We start from the raw sequence: 13,418 nt of genomic DNA, 5'->3' as shown, positions 1-13,418 counted from the left end.
AGGAAGGGAAGATGAAGTTGACTGTGTTTTTAAGAAGAGGACAACCTTTTCTGGATGGCCAAAATGCCGTTGCTAGGATGTCTTCAGTACAGCCACTGTGCCAATATGCCACCCTCCTTTCATCCCAAGTTGACCTACTTTTATGTGCTTTAAAACTTATATATTCTTTCAATTTGTAATTTTCACAACCTTAAGTATCTAGCATCTGCATTGGTCATTATTTTCCTGTTTTGGCCTAACTCACCTTCTTATTCATAAATCCCAAAAGTAAATAACATAGTTTTGGTTTATCATGTACATAGAGCAGGTGACAAAAATAAGAAAATCCAAAGCAATCTATTAAATACAAAGTAGTAACAAAAATTTGAATCATGTCAAATTCAGCAAGAATTCTCTTTAACATATACACAAAGCAGAAATCAAATCTGCACACCATTTTCATTAAATCTAATTTTTGGAGAAAGAAGAACAAAAAAAAAATGAACAGGAAATCATGCTAAAGGACAATACTACCAAAAAGAATATGTTTGTCAAGCACTTTTCTCAACTTACGAGCAAAGAAAAGATTTATTGTCAGCTGATTCTCACTCTGTATTTAATTTTGATTTGTACTAAATCCCCATAGTATAAACTTACAGATGCATTGCATATAAACCAACAATGGTGAGGAGGAAATAAACCCACAAAAGCTTCCATAGAAAGGCATGCTCCTAATATTTCTATCTCCAATCACTTGCATCATTTCTCTACTTGAACATCTTCCTTAGCATCTAAGTTTTGTTTAGCAGCTCTAGTACATCTTAACCTAAGAGAACCATAACCCAGGATGGCTCTGACCTAAAGAAATACTAGCCAGCCGATTTTGAAAGAATGAGAACTTGGCACTGATAGTTTCTCAGTTATCAGCAATAATGAAGAGCTTTCTGCACAGCAGAAAAATGCTAGAGTGCCATGTGTGCTGCAGTAATATTAGCTTTCTTGGTGAGCAAGAAGCAGAAGAGATGTACCAATTTAAATTTTACCCTCGTGTAACTGTTGCTGACATAACCAAAGACTGATCTGTAACAAAGTGGTTAGCTTTTTTCACTTATTTTTCTGTCATGCCTCTCCTTAAATAATCATACCTTCAGACACAGGACAGAGAAAAACACCCCAGGTCTGGAGTAAATATGTCTTGTACTTAAAAGCTTATACATAGAAGAATGGAAAATGGTGCTTAGCTATAAGCACTAAGGATTGTATTGTGCTGCATATGAATGATGCCTATGTTCCATCAGCATTCTATTAGTGACATTTCCAAGTTAATTTTGCTAATTTAATATTGATGCATACAGTTAACTATAACTCCTTCTGCAAGTTCTGAACAGAAGGCTTCTGTTGGCTATATTCAGTTGTACTCTGGTTATGTTACATCCACGGGTTTTTAGTCTCCTGCACAAGGCTTTTATGTAAGGACACTCTTCAGACATTTTAGATTACTTAGACTGGAAATTATTCCTGGTTTGACAGTAGGACCTATTTCCCTAAAGGCTCTTGATTTCTAAAACCATGTGTAAACATATTTTAAGAGCTGGGCACAGCCATCTGGGAAGGTGTAAAGAGATGAATGACATGAATAAAGGCCATAAAACAAGTCAATAAAAGAATCCATAGTGGTAGGAGAAGAACCTACATTTTTAACTAAGATCTCTCCAGATTAGAAAATGTGACATTAACTCATATACTCTACCTATCAATCTTTTTTTGTTGTTTTTTACAGGACCCCAAATCTCTTTTCAGGGCCACCTTTTTCTGCTGGTAATATCAGTGTTTCTTTAAAATTGTGACTTTAGAAATATATATTTTTTTTTTAAATAGCTGAAACTTTAGAGATGTCTAAATAAGCAATGTCTCACTTTCTCTGGCATCCTGAAAATACAGGTCCAGCCTACATCAATCAGAGGTATATGGTTTTAGCCCCTCCTCACTGACCATGGTGTAAGACAAAAACCTGAGAATACAAGCATTTCAGCTGGCAAAGGCAAGTCATTTCTGCTATATGAGTTTTATTCATGAACTGATAAAAGCATTCCTTTGCCAACTCACGCTGTTACTAAAATAAGTATCGTTATTGATACAGATATCCTGGCATAACTATTAGCAAACACTTTCTACTGCAGAACAAGACCAAAAATGTATCTTCTTCAATAGAAATTGTTTCTTTTTTAAATGTTGAACCACACAAAAAAATTAAACATGAAGGAGAAGGTTTGGAGAGAGTTAATTTCTTTAAAAGGTACCATCTTTTACTTTTGAAGCAAATTTTGTTTTCTGCTACTGTCCTGACCTAAAACTAATTACAAATATTAATGTGAAAAAAGAAGTAATTTCAGACATCTTACCTGTAAAGGCCACCTCTATATTCTGTAGCTCCATGAGCCTAATCTAGTGGAATATCCCTGTTCTCATCATGATAAACAGAAAGAGCTACTGCTGATGTTACACAAAAGAGAAGACTCTTCCACTATTTATACATACATTTTCATGTATCCTTATGATTTCCAATATATCCATATATTCTGTCTTATACAGTAACAAGAAGCAGACAAAGAAATACATTTGGAAACCAGTTTCAATTGAGTCCAACTGACATGATGTGGGAGCTAGCAATTCTTTAATTCAATCTTCCGTCTTATCAAAAGAAAGATTTACTAATGACTTTACAAATTCTTACGTGAGTCATTTTCTAATACTAAGGGATGGAATTAAATTTCCTCTGAATTAAAAATTATAGATTTTTTTAATTCCAGGATAGAAGTATCAAAATCACTGCAAGTCTGTCGCTTTATGATTTTTGTCTATTTTAGCATCTGAGAAAAAATAACTTCAAGGTAGTAAATGCCCATTATTTTCTGCATGAAGAATTGCAAATATTTTGTCTCTGAGTGACATAGATACTTGGTAACATTATTCTAAAAGAAGCTGGAGAAAATAATAACAGTTCAAGAATAACAAAAAAATCTATTGAAATTCTATACAAGAATATCTGGACAAATTACTTGGAAGAAAATATTAGCCTGTATTGATTTAATGCTCTTTCTTTTGAAAACCTTAAGATTTCCTTGGCAGACTATTACAGCCAGATTTACCTGAATTTTGTCTCATTCTGTGGTACCCTCACACCTCTTTGAGGAACAGCTTACTGCAGAAATAAAATATTCACATTTCCTCCATTTTCAATTTAAGGAAACAAATAATCAGAACTGAATTAGTAGTACTGAACTTCTTGAAAAAATGAATTGGAATAGAGAAAATGAAATACAGGGAAATATGTAAATACTGTAATGAATTTTCACAAAATTGATTTTCCAATGGTAAGGACAGGACTGGATTTCAATAGAGGTCAATTAATCAAATATATGCCCCTTGATTTTCTCAGTTTCTTGAGAATATAACAAGTATGTAATGTTTAATTTGAAAGAGCTGAAGTGTTATTTTATACAGAAAAAAACAATGAAAACAGGTTGTGTTCTCTGAGCTGAAAGATGTCGAATCTGAAAAGGGTAATTGTAACAAACAAATTTCACTCTTTATTTTCTTATTATCAGAATATTTTAACAAAAGAGTTGGTATTCCCTTGCTCAAAGATCCCTATTCCAATAGTGTTTCTTCCAACTGACTTTAGCAGGAACAACTCCCACAAGGATGTTACTGGGGGTACATTATTTAATGACTGCATTTCAGAAGAACCAGGCTGATATAGTGGGTTCAGTCCAGATTTAGGTAATTAAAGCCTGTACAGCTGAATAAGTTGGAAGGACTGTAGCAGCTTTATCTTGATCATTCAACAGGAGAAACTCTTCTGACAACCATTTAGGCTCAGTGCCATGTAAATATTCTGGCATAATTCAAACCTCTTCACTCAGCTTCCTTGAAGCAATCTATGGCCTCTTCAAAAGACTTCTAATGTGCTTCGCTTCTGAGGATGATAAGATGCATATGATCTGCCTGTTTTAGTATTTTGCAGATCATTTCATACTCCCAAAATTTTGAAGTACATAATTATGCTTTAAATAATTAGAATCACAGCTTTTTAAGAAAAAAAAAAAAAAAAAGGGGGGGATCCCTGTAGTAAGTGTGCTGGAAAATTTGAACTGAGTTTTGGAATCCACTGTATGTGGCACTCTGAACATTTAGATCTGATCCACTGAAGTTCAGCAGTAAAAATATCATTCAGTTCAAGGAATCCGTTGTATTAGTATATTTAAAAATGGGCAATAGAGACATAGGTTAAAAGAGGGATACGGCTCTGAAAAGATGAAAGACTAAGCAATATGGGGATGAAAAGTAAAGAGTAAGAATTCATTTTATCTCTGTCTTCTCTAAGGCAAGAGGAATAAAAAGAAATTTTATTTAACAGAATGCATATGGAGCAAAGAAGATCCATGTTCTTCCTGGCTCTGGTATTGCTTACTCTATCTTTTATTTCAGCTCTCACAATGGAGCCCATTAACATAGCTTGATGCAGAATAAAACTTCACATGAAACAGAAATTTTAAGTACATCACCTCCATGTTCTTTCCCTTTGCCTATATTTATGCATACTAATCCATTCTCAAAAGTACTGACACCTTCCACATAAATATGTGTTAAGATTCCTTTGATATCCAAGAATATATAAAACTACTTATCATCCCCTATTCACAATGCTATACCCTGTCCAAAATTCACTGATAGCACTTCAGAAAAGAGAAACCAAGAAACTCATGTAAGAAATACCCCTGCATTAGTCATAATTGGAGTCAAGGGTCCCTTTCCTCACAAACACTTAGAAATCATAGTTTCACAGACAAATTCTTGGGAAATTTCTCGAAGGAGCACTGATGGATGTCCTGTATTCAGTGATATAAAGCAAAGCTGAGAGATAATTATCCTGTGAGCATGGAGTCAGAGCGAGCATGGAGTCAGTGCAGTGTAAAAAAGGTGCCAAAAATTCCAATACTGTCATTAAATGCTGCTGGCTGCTTGTCATCTGAGAGTGGAGGACAGCCCATCAGCCTGCACTGGTAGATGGGGAGATGAGAACATACCTATACACAGTAGGATATTTATAAAATCTAATCATACAGGAAAAAAAATACAGAAATTGCCTCACAAAGAGTTGTAGCACTTATTTCAGTTACATGACATTTCATTTTTCCTCTAGAGCCAGCAATGTCATATTGCTGATCTTCCCCTGATTTAAAACTAAGTTTCCAAAAACCTATTAAATACTGAATTTCTGTATAGTCCCTGAACTGAAACAGGATCAAGGAGGGAAGGAATCTCTAAATTAGTGGAGTATTTTGTCTATTTGCAGCTGATCTGTTTCCTTTGAACACTGCCAACAGTAATATTTTTAACTTTTTTTAAAGCACCCTGCAAATATTTGCACTTAAAACAACAGGTTTCTCCTCTCAATTCTGTGTTATGCAAATAAGCAAAGAAATTGCTTCTATGCATATGGTGGTGTACTACTAAATAAAGAAAGAAGAGGAACAGCAGACATTTGTAGTCTCTGACTCTGGCCATCTCAGGTAGGCAAAGCAGAAGTACTTTAGAAAGGTGCATCCACTCAAAAGCACAATCATATATATGCAGCATATAGTTTTCAATGCATGCTATAGTAAACTTAAGATAGAAGATACAAAGACCAAAAACCTAAAACTATAATGTGCCCTAAAAAGAGAGGTTAGGAAATCAAAAGGTTTTACCACTGGCATAGGTTCTGGAAGAAGAACACATTTGTTATATAAAAACCCCAGGTGATACTATAAAAGAATCATATTCCATGTTACAGAAGAAGAAAAGTACAAATTGAAAACCCATCCCAGTGAGTCTGATCTGAGCAAGCCTAAGTCCTGACCAATCCACAAGACCTAACAGAAAGGTGAACTATTGCCTTGTTCTCCTGCCTGAATGCCAAACTATCCCTCAGGAGGTTAGAAAGGAACTTTTGTTGGTCTTTTAATTACCATAATCTTAGGCATTTCTCCAATTGGATTAGGTATAGCCTTTTCAAACAAAGCTAAGTTATTCAGTTGATAGTGAAGCTGTAGTTTGGTTTGCAGAAAAAAAGTGTTCCTGTTTATTTGAAGCATCACAGTATTTACAATAAATATCTTAATCTTCTATTTCAACTGATTAATGTACATTTTAGTTTACTGGCTGGCCAAGTTCTGTAGCCATTTCAAGAGACAACTTGCTAAACGTCTAAAACACTTTAACTTTATCTGATTTCTCTTTCATCTCTCATGTTGTGTTGTAAAACACATTTTTCTTATTCATAAAGAGTGCCACAAACACAGATTTCAGCTGAAGTCAGATCTACATGACAGCTGCTGAAGCCACGGACAGGAAAAACTATATATCAAATTGAATGAAGCGGGATATAAATGATAGCAACTTCAGTGGTAGGCACATTTCTAAACATCACATTGGCAGAGCTGGTTAAGATATATTGCTTTGGCTATTCTATTTTATTCTCAAGGCAGTAGCAGATTGAGTGTACTTCTGTTTAGACTTCAGCAGGTCTTACTCTCCTAGAAAGCTCATAGTAGCAGGATTAAGCCAACACTGAAGTGCTACTGCATAAAGTGAAATTTCCCAAACTGAACTCAGTAGTTCACCTGTGTTAGATGTAAACAGAGTGTCACTTGGATCAGTTAACCTCTGGGTGTAATTCCCCAGAGAGGGCACGTACTCAGATGGTATGAACTGGCATTGCACCTAACTCTTCATATATTTCCACCTTTGCCGTTTTCTTGTTGGGCTTTCAGGAACACCTATTCTCACCTTTGCAGGCAGGCAGGCTCCCCCCCCCCCCAGAAGGCAAGGAGGAGCTCTAACATAGAAGAGTTTTGGTGGCATTTCCAAGAGGCATTTTTTCAGCTGATGCTTAATCAACAGCAAGATGTGCTGATGCTTGGAAACATTAGAGTCCAAAACCAGGTGCAGTTCAAGTAAGATTTCAATTTGACAAGAATATTCTGCAAAACTCACAAAATCAGTTTGGGGTTTATACAGCTGTCACACACTGCAAAGGAAGTAATTTAAAAACTGCAGCATATTCCCTCACCCCCTACTCTACAGCACATACAATTGAAATGGGTCCACTATAAGAATACAAATACTAAGCACATACGTTGTTTATCTTGAGAATATGACTAGGCAAACATATGACCATCATTGCATTACTTTCCCTTGTTACATGCCTCTATCTGTATATCTTCCTTCCCCTCTTGATAGTTCCTTGTAGAATTTTAAACAATATTCAATGGATGTGGAGAAATGGTAGGAAAATAGGTAAGGAAGAAAAAAGATGTAAGGCAGTCAAAACAGTCCTTGTCAGAGGAGCTTGAGAGCAGAATGAGATGGCATTTTCAAGGACTGTGCAGCACATACAGTAGCTTCTGTGAAAAGCTGAAAAAAAAGAAGTGGCTAGTGTTACAGCTTCATAATCACTTTAATAGCCTCTTTTATGGGCAAGTTCAGTTGCAAAATGATTCTCCCCTTTTCTTGGATTTTCTCTCTCTCTCAAAGGTTAACTGGCTTTACATTTGTCTTTTGCACCTTTCTAAGCCTACTGAGCATTATCTGACTGTCTATGTATTAATCATAACTTTAAGTAACGTGAACTTAGATACAGTGTTCACTCTCATTTTCATGTATGTAATTGTTGCATCTACATTGACATAACACTGTTTAGAAGCATTTTGTCACATGTTGGATATTAACAGTTATTATACAAACAAAAGTTTTGTTCCAATTTAATACAGAGATCAAAAAATTCACAAATGTCAGGTTTGTGTCTGCTATTATATAACTTGAAAATAGAAGTCATCATGCATGTAATACACCCACACACTTTTCTTAGCATGGAATAAAATACAATTAAAATATAATACTCTCTGACAGATTTAAACTCTTAACATCAGATTATGGATTTAATTATGTATTAATAAAATTATTTGTATGAATGTTTCAGTAGAGGACTGAAATACCTGTCCATATAACCTCTTACTAAGTCCATGACTGTGAACATCTAAATATATTTTCCATTTCTGTGAAGAGGTTCTACAGAGATTTTCTTTGATCAAAGGAAGATAAATCTTGTACTACCTGAATTTCTGCACATACTAGAACATGGAATATATTTGTTTATACTGTTCTATTACAATGTAGTATACTAAAAATAAATGTATGTTTCTACATTTTATTCTGAATAGCCTTACTTGGGCAGTGAAAGGGAGAGGGGAATTGATTGATGCCTGCCATGTACAGAAATCAGTAATTCAAAGATTTAAACGATAAATCTTATGCTATGGTAGCTCTGTGACACTCTGTAGAGGACGTATGTATCTAAATCAATGGATGCACTACATTCCTCATTTGGATATTTTTAGTTGCTACAAATGTTATCAAAATCCTCTATTTTTTCTCTATTTACTAAAATATAATAATCCTCTGTCAAAAATATCTTGGTTAATCACTTTTATTTTCATAAAGCAAAGGTTGGCCTTAGCAGGCAACAACCAATGATGGAGGTTTACATTTACAGCATTTTAATTTCTTAATTGTTTTTTAGTCCCTAACAGCTTTGAAAATTTTCATAAAATCGACTCTACATAGTAATTACCACTAAACAAAGAAAAAGGTACTTTTCCATTCAATCTGTGAATGTTTACCTTCAGTATGCAGCAACAGCACACAACACAGTGGTTTTATACCAGCTTTCTCCTGAAATCAGGAAACACAGTCCAGTTTACAATGCTTTCCCTTATCACTTCTCATCTTTCAGTAGGACATTTTATCCACTTATTTATTTTTATAAGGATACTTCTCCCTAATAAATGTTCTATTGAACTCAAAGGCTTGTGTAACTGAATGAACAGGGTTATAGAAAATAAGTTATAGCCAAAATTGCAAAGGTGGGTGTGGGGAAAGAAGGAATATTTCAGCAAGATGCAGCCTATTATGTAAATTTGTCACCACATGCCATACATAATGAATAAACCTTGTGCTCTTAACACTTTGATTATAGACTATACAGACAATGCAAATTAAAATTCCTGCTGCTCTATAAACGCAATGAGAGGAAATTATGTAAATTTTAACACATTAGATTGATTTGGTTGAAATGAAACCTGTTCCACTTGATGTTTTAGGGGAAGAGCCACAATTACAATGATTGAGAAAGTGCAGTGTTAATGAAGTGTGTTATTGCTAATCAATTCCTCCTCCTCTGGTAATGGCATAGGCATGTGCACTGTCACTATATCATTCACTGGCAAATGTAACCACTCACACCACAACATAGTTTACATGGCAGAAATTAAGGCTTCCATAAGCTCATGTATATGGTCCTGTTTAACACCAAAGATTTCACAGTAAAACTACGATAGGCATTCAGGAAAGGTTCACGTTCTCATATGTCTATATATACAAACACACAAACAACTTTTCAGCAATACTGCCTGGTTGACTATAATACAACTGTCTTGAATGCTACTGTAGATTTGGCATGATATCAACCAAGCAACTTCATTTTGAGCAAAATAATCATCTTTCTACTGGATGATCTCTTGGAAAATATGTAATGACATTATCACATGGCAATAATTAAAACATGTTTAGTTAATTGAAATGAAAAGCAAGGTCTTCCAAGCTTAAAAGAAACATTTCTGTCCAAATTGAAGAAACTAAAAAAATCAGACTCAGTGGTTTCAAAAGTTTCACACAAACAATGTATTCTTCCAATAACAGTTACCTGGGAATTATGGTAGGAATTTGGAATGTCTGTGCAACAGAGTATGGTTGATTTCATTCTGTAACCTTATTGTAAGAAACTGCAGTGTACACAGTTGATAGAGCTGTTTTACAGTTAGCAAGCATGTGGAGTTATACCTTCTCTACACGAAGCAGACAGGCATGTCTCTCCAAGCACGTCACCATTTTAAACAAAATACTTTGCAGAGCTCCTCACCAGCCTGACAATGAATTGCAGAATACTGCATTGTTTTCTTGTCTTAATTATTTACTGTTATATGAGATAATTAATCACATTATTTATCATAATTTTGCATTTTGCAGTCTTTTTGTTCTATAAAAATTTCCACAGTATTTTAAAAGAAAATTTTTCATTTGGAAAAGGATCTGCAGTATCAAAAATTTGTGAAACTTATTATTTCACAGGTAAATATGAGAAGGAGAGATGAGTCAACCCATTTTATTTTCTTTCTATTTATAGAACTTTTATATATTATTGTCAGAAACATTTGTCACCACATGTAGTGACTGCATTTGCTTCCCATTTCTACTGCCTTGTCTCCTACTAATTTATTTCTGTTCCTGGTAAGACATAAGGAATCACTCTGCACAGAAACATCTCACTGGCTTCAACAGCAGTTTGACACACAGGATTGTTGCAGGTTGTGAATATAACACATACAAAATCAGGAAAACACAGGAAATGACAAAACTTTTATGCAGAAATGACGTAGCAGATAAACATGCAACACACACACTAAGACTGGCACTTACCATAAGAACTTTTAGTATATTATGTCTGGTCCATGAACATGGAAAAAAGAGGGGTCAGGCCCCAGCTGTAAAAGGAAATCTGGCAGACCAAAAAAAGAAAATGCAAAAAAAAAAAAAAAAAAAAAAAAAGGGTAAAGATACAAAGGAATTACTCTTTCCTAGAAATAAAGTGACATTTGTTTTTGCAGGTTGAGAATCCATTCTTATATCAGCATGCACATCTCTATGCTTAGAGGTTTAAAAATGCCAACCAATTTTTGATTCATTAATCCTGAACTAACGTGACTACCACCAATGGTGAGAAGCACAGAGAGTGCTTGGGACTGAGTGCTGTTCCTTCAGACCACGGGCTTCTCTCACCACCCCAAATTTCTTCTGACTTTTGTCTGGGACTGCTGGAGGAATCAGCTATGAACTCTCTCCTCCACATTAGGATGCACAGTCTACATTACATTGTGTTAATTAGAATCTCAAAACATGATCTGGTCAAAGAGACACTTAGAGCTTGTCAAACAGAGATTTGCAAAACAAAATATGAAAATATGAAAAATCATGTAAAATTGAGAAACAGGAGAAACAATGTCAACCAAGTCAATTTACAGGAGTAGGAGCTAAGTATTTCAGTTTGCAAGATATGGTACAGATGTTTAGTTGTATAAAATAAACACAAAGAATAACAGTGATAAACATCTCACCCCACAGGAATTGGCTTAATTTCCAGCTCACAAAGATCCTAGAAAACTGAATCTCTCTACACTAGCTTTTGCTTGAATTCTTTGACTTCAGACTGCTTTGTTTATAGAAAAAAAGATCTCTTTGATGTTGGAATATTAGAAGGAGTGAAACAATAAATTTCCCATATTCTAATATCCAGACATCCTGAGCTTGTTCAAGGACCCCTTGATTCATGAAGGCAAATAATTAAATTACCTGAGCTTTGATCAAGGGGTTGCTGCAGTCCCTTTTTGATGTAGAATGTGGCTGTTTGAAGCTCCAGACAGATAACTAGCACATATGTTTTTTAACCCTTTTTCCACTAATAGCAGATTTTATGCAGTGTTCTGGCATTTCAAAGTGAGAACCACAATATCTTTTGGGGGTGCTGCTCCAGTAGGAGTATAGTGGGTATAGTAAGTCTAATAGGATCCTTATACCACAGACTTGATGGGATATTTATTGAAAGGCTGAAACTCCTCCTCCTAAACAAGCTGAAATTATTTTTCAGTCAAGGTAACTTGCTTTGGAAGCTGTTCTTTAGATGGCATGTCACCAAGACACACACAGTTATTTCTGAGAAGCAAAGAGATTTGCCTTTTCGCTACACGAGTTTTTGTCATGTTCCTTTCTTTCCAACTATTTCCCCCCAAAGAAATGTGAGGGGGCACACACTCACCTAGTCAAGTGAAAGAATGCTCTTAAAATGGGAAAAACAAATAGACACATTTAAGCCTTTCATTCTTCCCTCTCCTCAAATGCAAGCACCTGGATGAAGTCATCTTTGCCATTAATAAGTCAAAGTCCTAGCCATGCTGCCTGCAAAACAGAACAAAAACTAGAAGTCAATACAGATGCTGTCCTTTTAGCTGATTTGTAATTTTGAATACGATTACTGAAAGAATTCCTCTCCATAAATGAGGAATTATGCTCCTCTTCATTCATTCTAGGATTCTTTTGGGAGACAGGGAGCTTACTAAAAGGGCATAATTAGAAGGCATAATTATTGTATAGGGATCTCTTACTCAGTTCCCCATACAGCTTCAACATCAGAGCCATATATATATATTCACATCCCTAATTTTAGCAACAGTTCCATGGATTATGGAAATGACTTCACCAGACTACTCAGAAGTGGGAAAAACAGTTTTGCAATAGGACTTCTGGTATCATTCATGGTGGAAAGGCATCTGTCCTTCGAGGCACAGCTGTGGAAAGGATTCATGTCATTCAGCCTGAGATCTCAACTCATATGGACACAGGCATAAGAAGCATAATGAATATGCCTGGCTTACTATAGATAACAGACAAATTATTTGGAGGCATGAGGATGTAGATAGAAATTCATGTATTTACATTTAAAACACTGGATATGTTATTAAAAAGTTGGTATGTTTCTAATTTGTTGGAAAATAAAACTTGGGGCCTTTTATAAAGCCCAAAGGGGAAATGTATATAATCAATTGATAAGAATGAGAAAGGAAGCTAATGTGTATACAGATTTATGTTTTTTCCGTTAAGTCACGGTAACTGCATATGAACTAACATGGGAAACAGGAAACTGTCACATCTGAGTGACTCAAAATACTCCTTTGTAACATTATTGAAAAGCATAAAATGGGGAGCGGCTGATCTCAAATTGAAGAAGCAATTAGCCTTCATTAACTAAAAGAAATAAACTGCCCAAGGCATTTATGGGTTAAATGTAGTCTACTTTAAGCACACGGAAACAGTTAGAACACAAGCTATTCTGCAGTTTATTTTGAATTATTTAATTTATAGTAAAAATGGATTTAATTTCCAGATGGGGTATACCTCTAGGCAAAAACATTATTCTCCAGTAGGCAAAATGATTTAATACCAATAGAAAATACTTTTGTACACATTATTAATTTAATTTAGATTATTTTCTTAGGGAAGTATCAATGATCTTCTGTAATTTTTTTTCAAAAAAATAAATAAAAGTCAAAAATCCCATTTTTGGTAGCTCTTACATTATGTACAGTTTTCACAAAATAACTTGCCAGTCATTCATTTTTGAAAGGAAATGTCATAAAGGCTGAGTCGTTTCACAGACCATATATAGTGATAGTCAGAAACAGGATTTAACAGCCACAGGAACAAAATACAGATTTGCACCCAGT

At 35.0% G+C, this 13,418-nt stretch overlaps 1 protein-coding gene across 3 annotated transcripts in view; it reads right to left on the bottom strand.

Annotated features, from left to right (window-relative positions):
- The window catches only part of CDH11 (cadherin 11), an 83,187-nt gene that overhangs the window by 58,456 nt on the left and 11,313 nt on the right, over nucleotides 1-13,418 (bottom strand). The window contains exons 3-4 of one of the 3 annotated variants that reach the window (XM_032990656.2): nucleotides 11,954-12,093; nucleotides 10,561-10,639 (exon numbers count right to left, since the gene is read on the bottom strand). The exons of the other annotated variants lie outside the window; for them this stretch is intronic. The gene's annotated coding sequence lies outside the window, so the exon portion shown is untranslated. The remainder of the gene's footprint in view (nucleotides 1-10,560; nucleotides 10,640-11,953; nucleotides 12,094-13,418) is intronic. 3 annotated transcript variants of the gene reach the window in all.

The sequence above is a fragment of the Tyto alba genome, unplaced genomic scaffold (genome assembly GCF_018691265.1).
Source record: "Tyto alba isolate M040663 unplaced genomic scaffold, T.alba_DEE_v4.0 Super-Scaffold_26, whole genome shotgun sequence".
Classification (NCBI taxonomy): domain Eukaryota; kingdom Metazoa; phylum Chordata; class Aves; order Strigiformes; family Tytonidae; genus Tyto; species Tyto alba.
The sequence above is the reverse complement of the archived record's forward strand: the minus strand, read 5'-3'. Positions and strand labels throughout refer to the sequence as shown.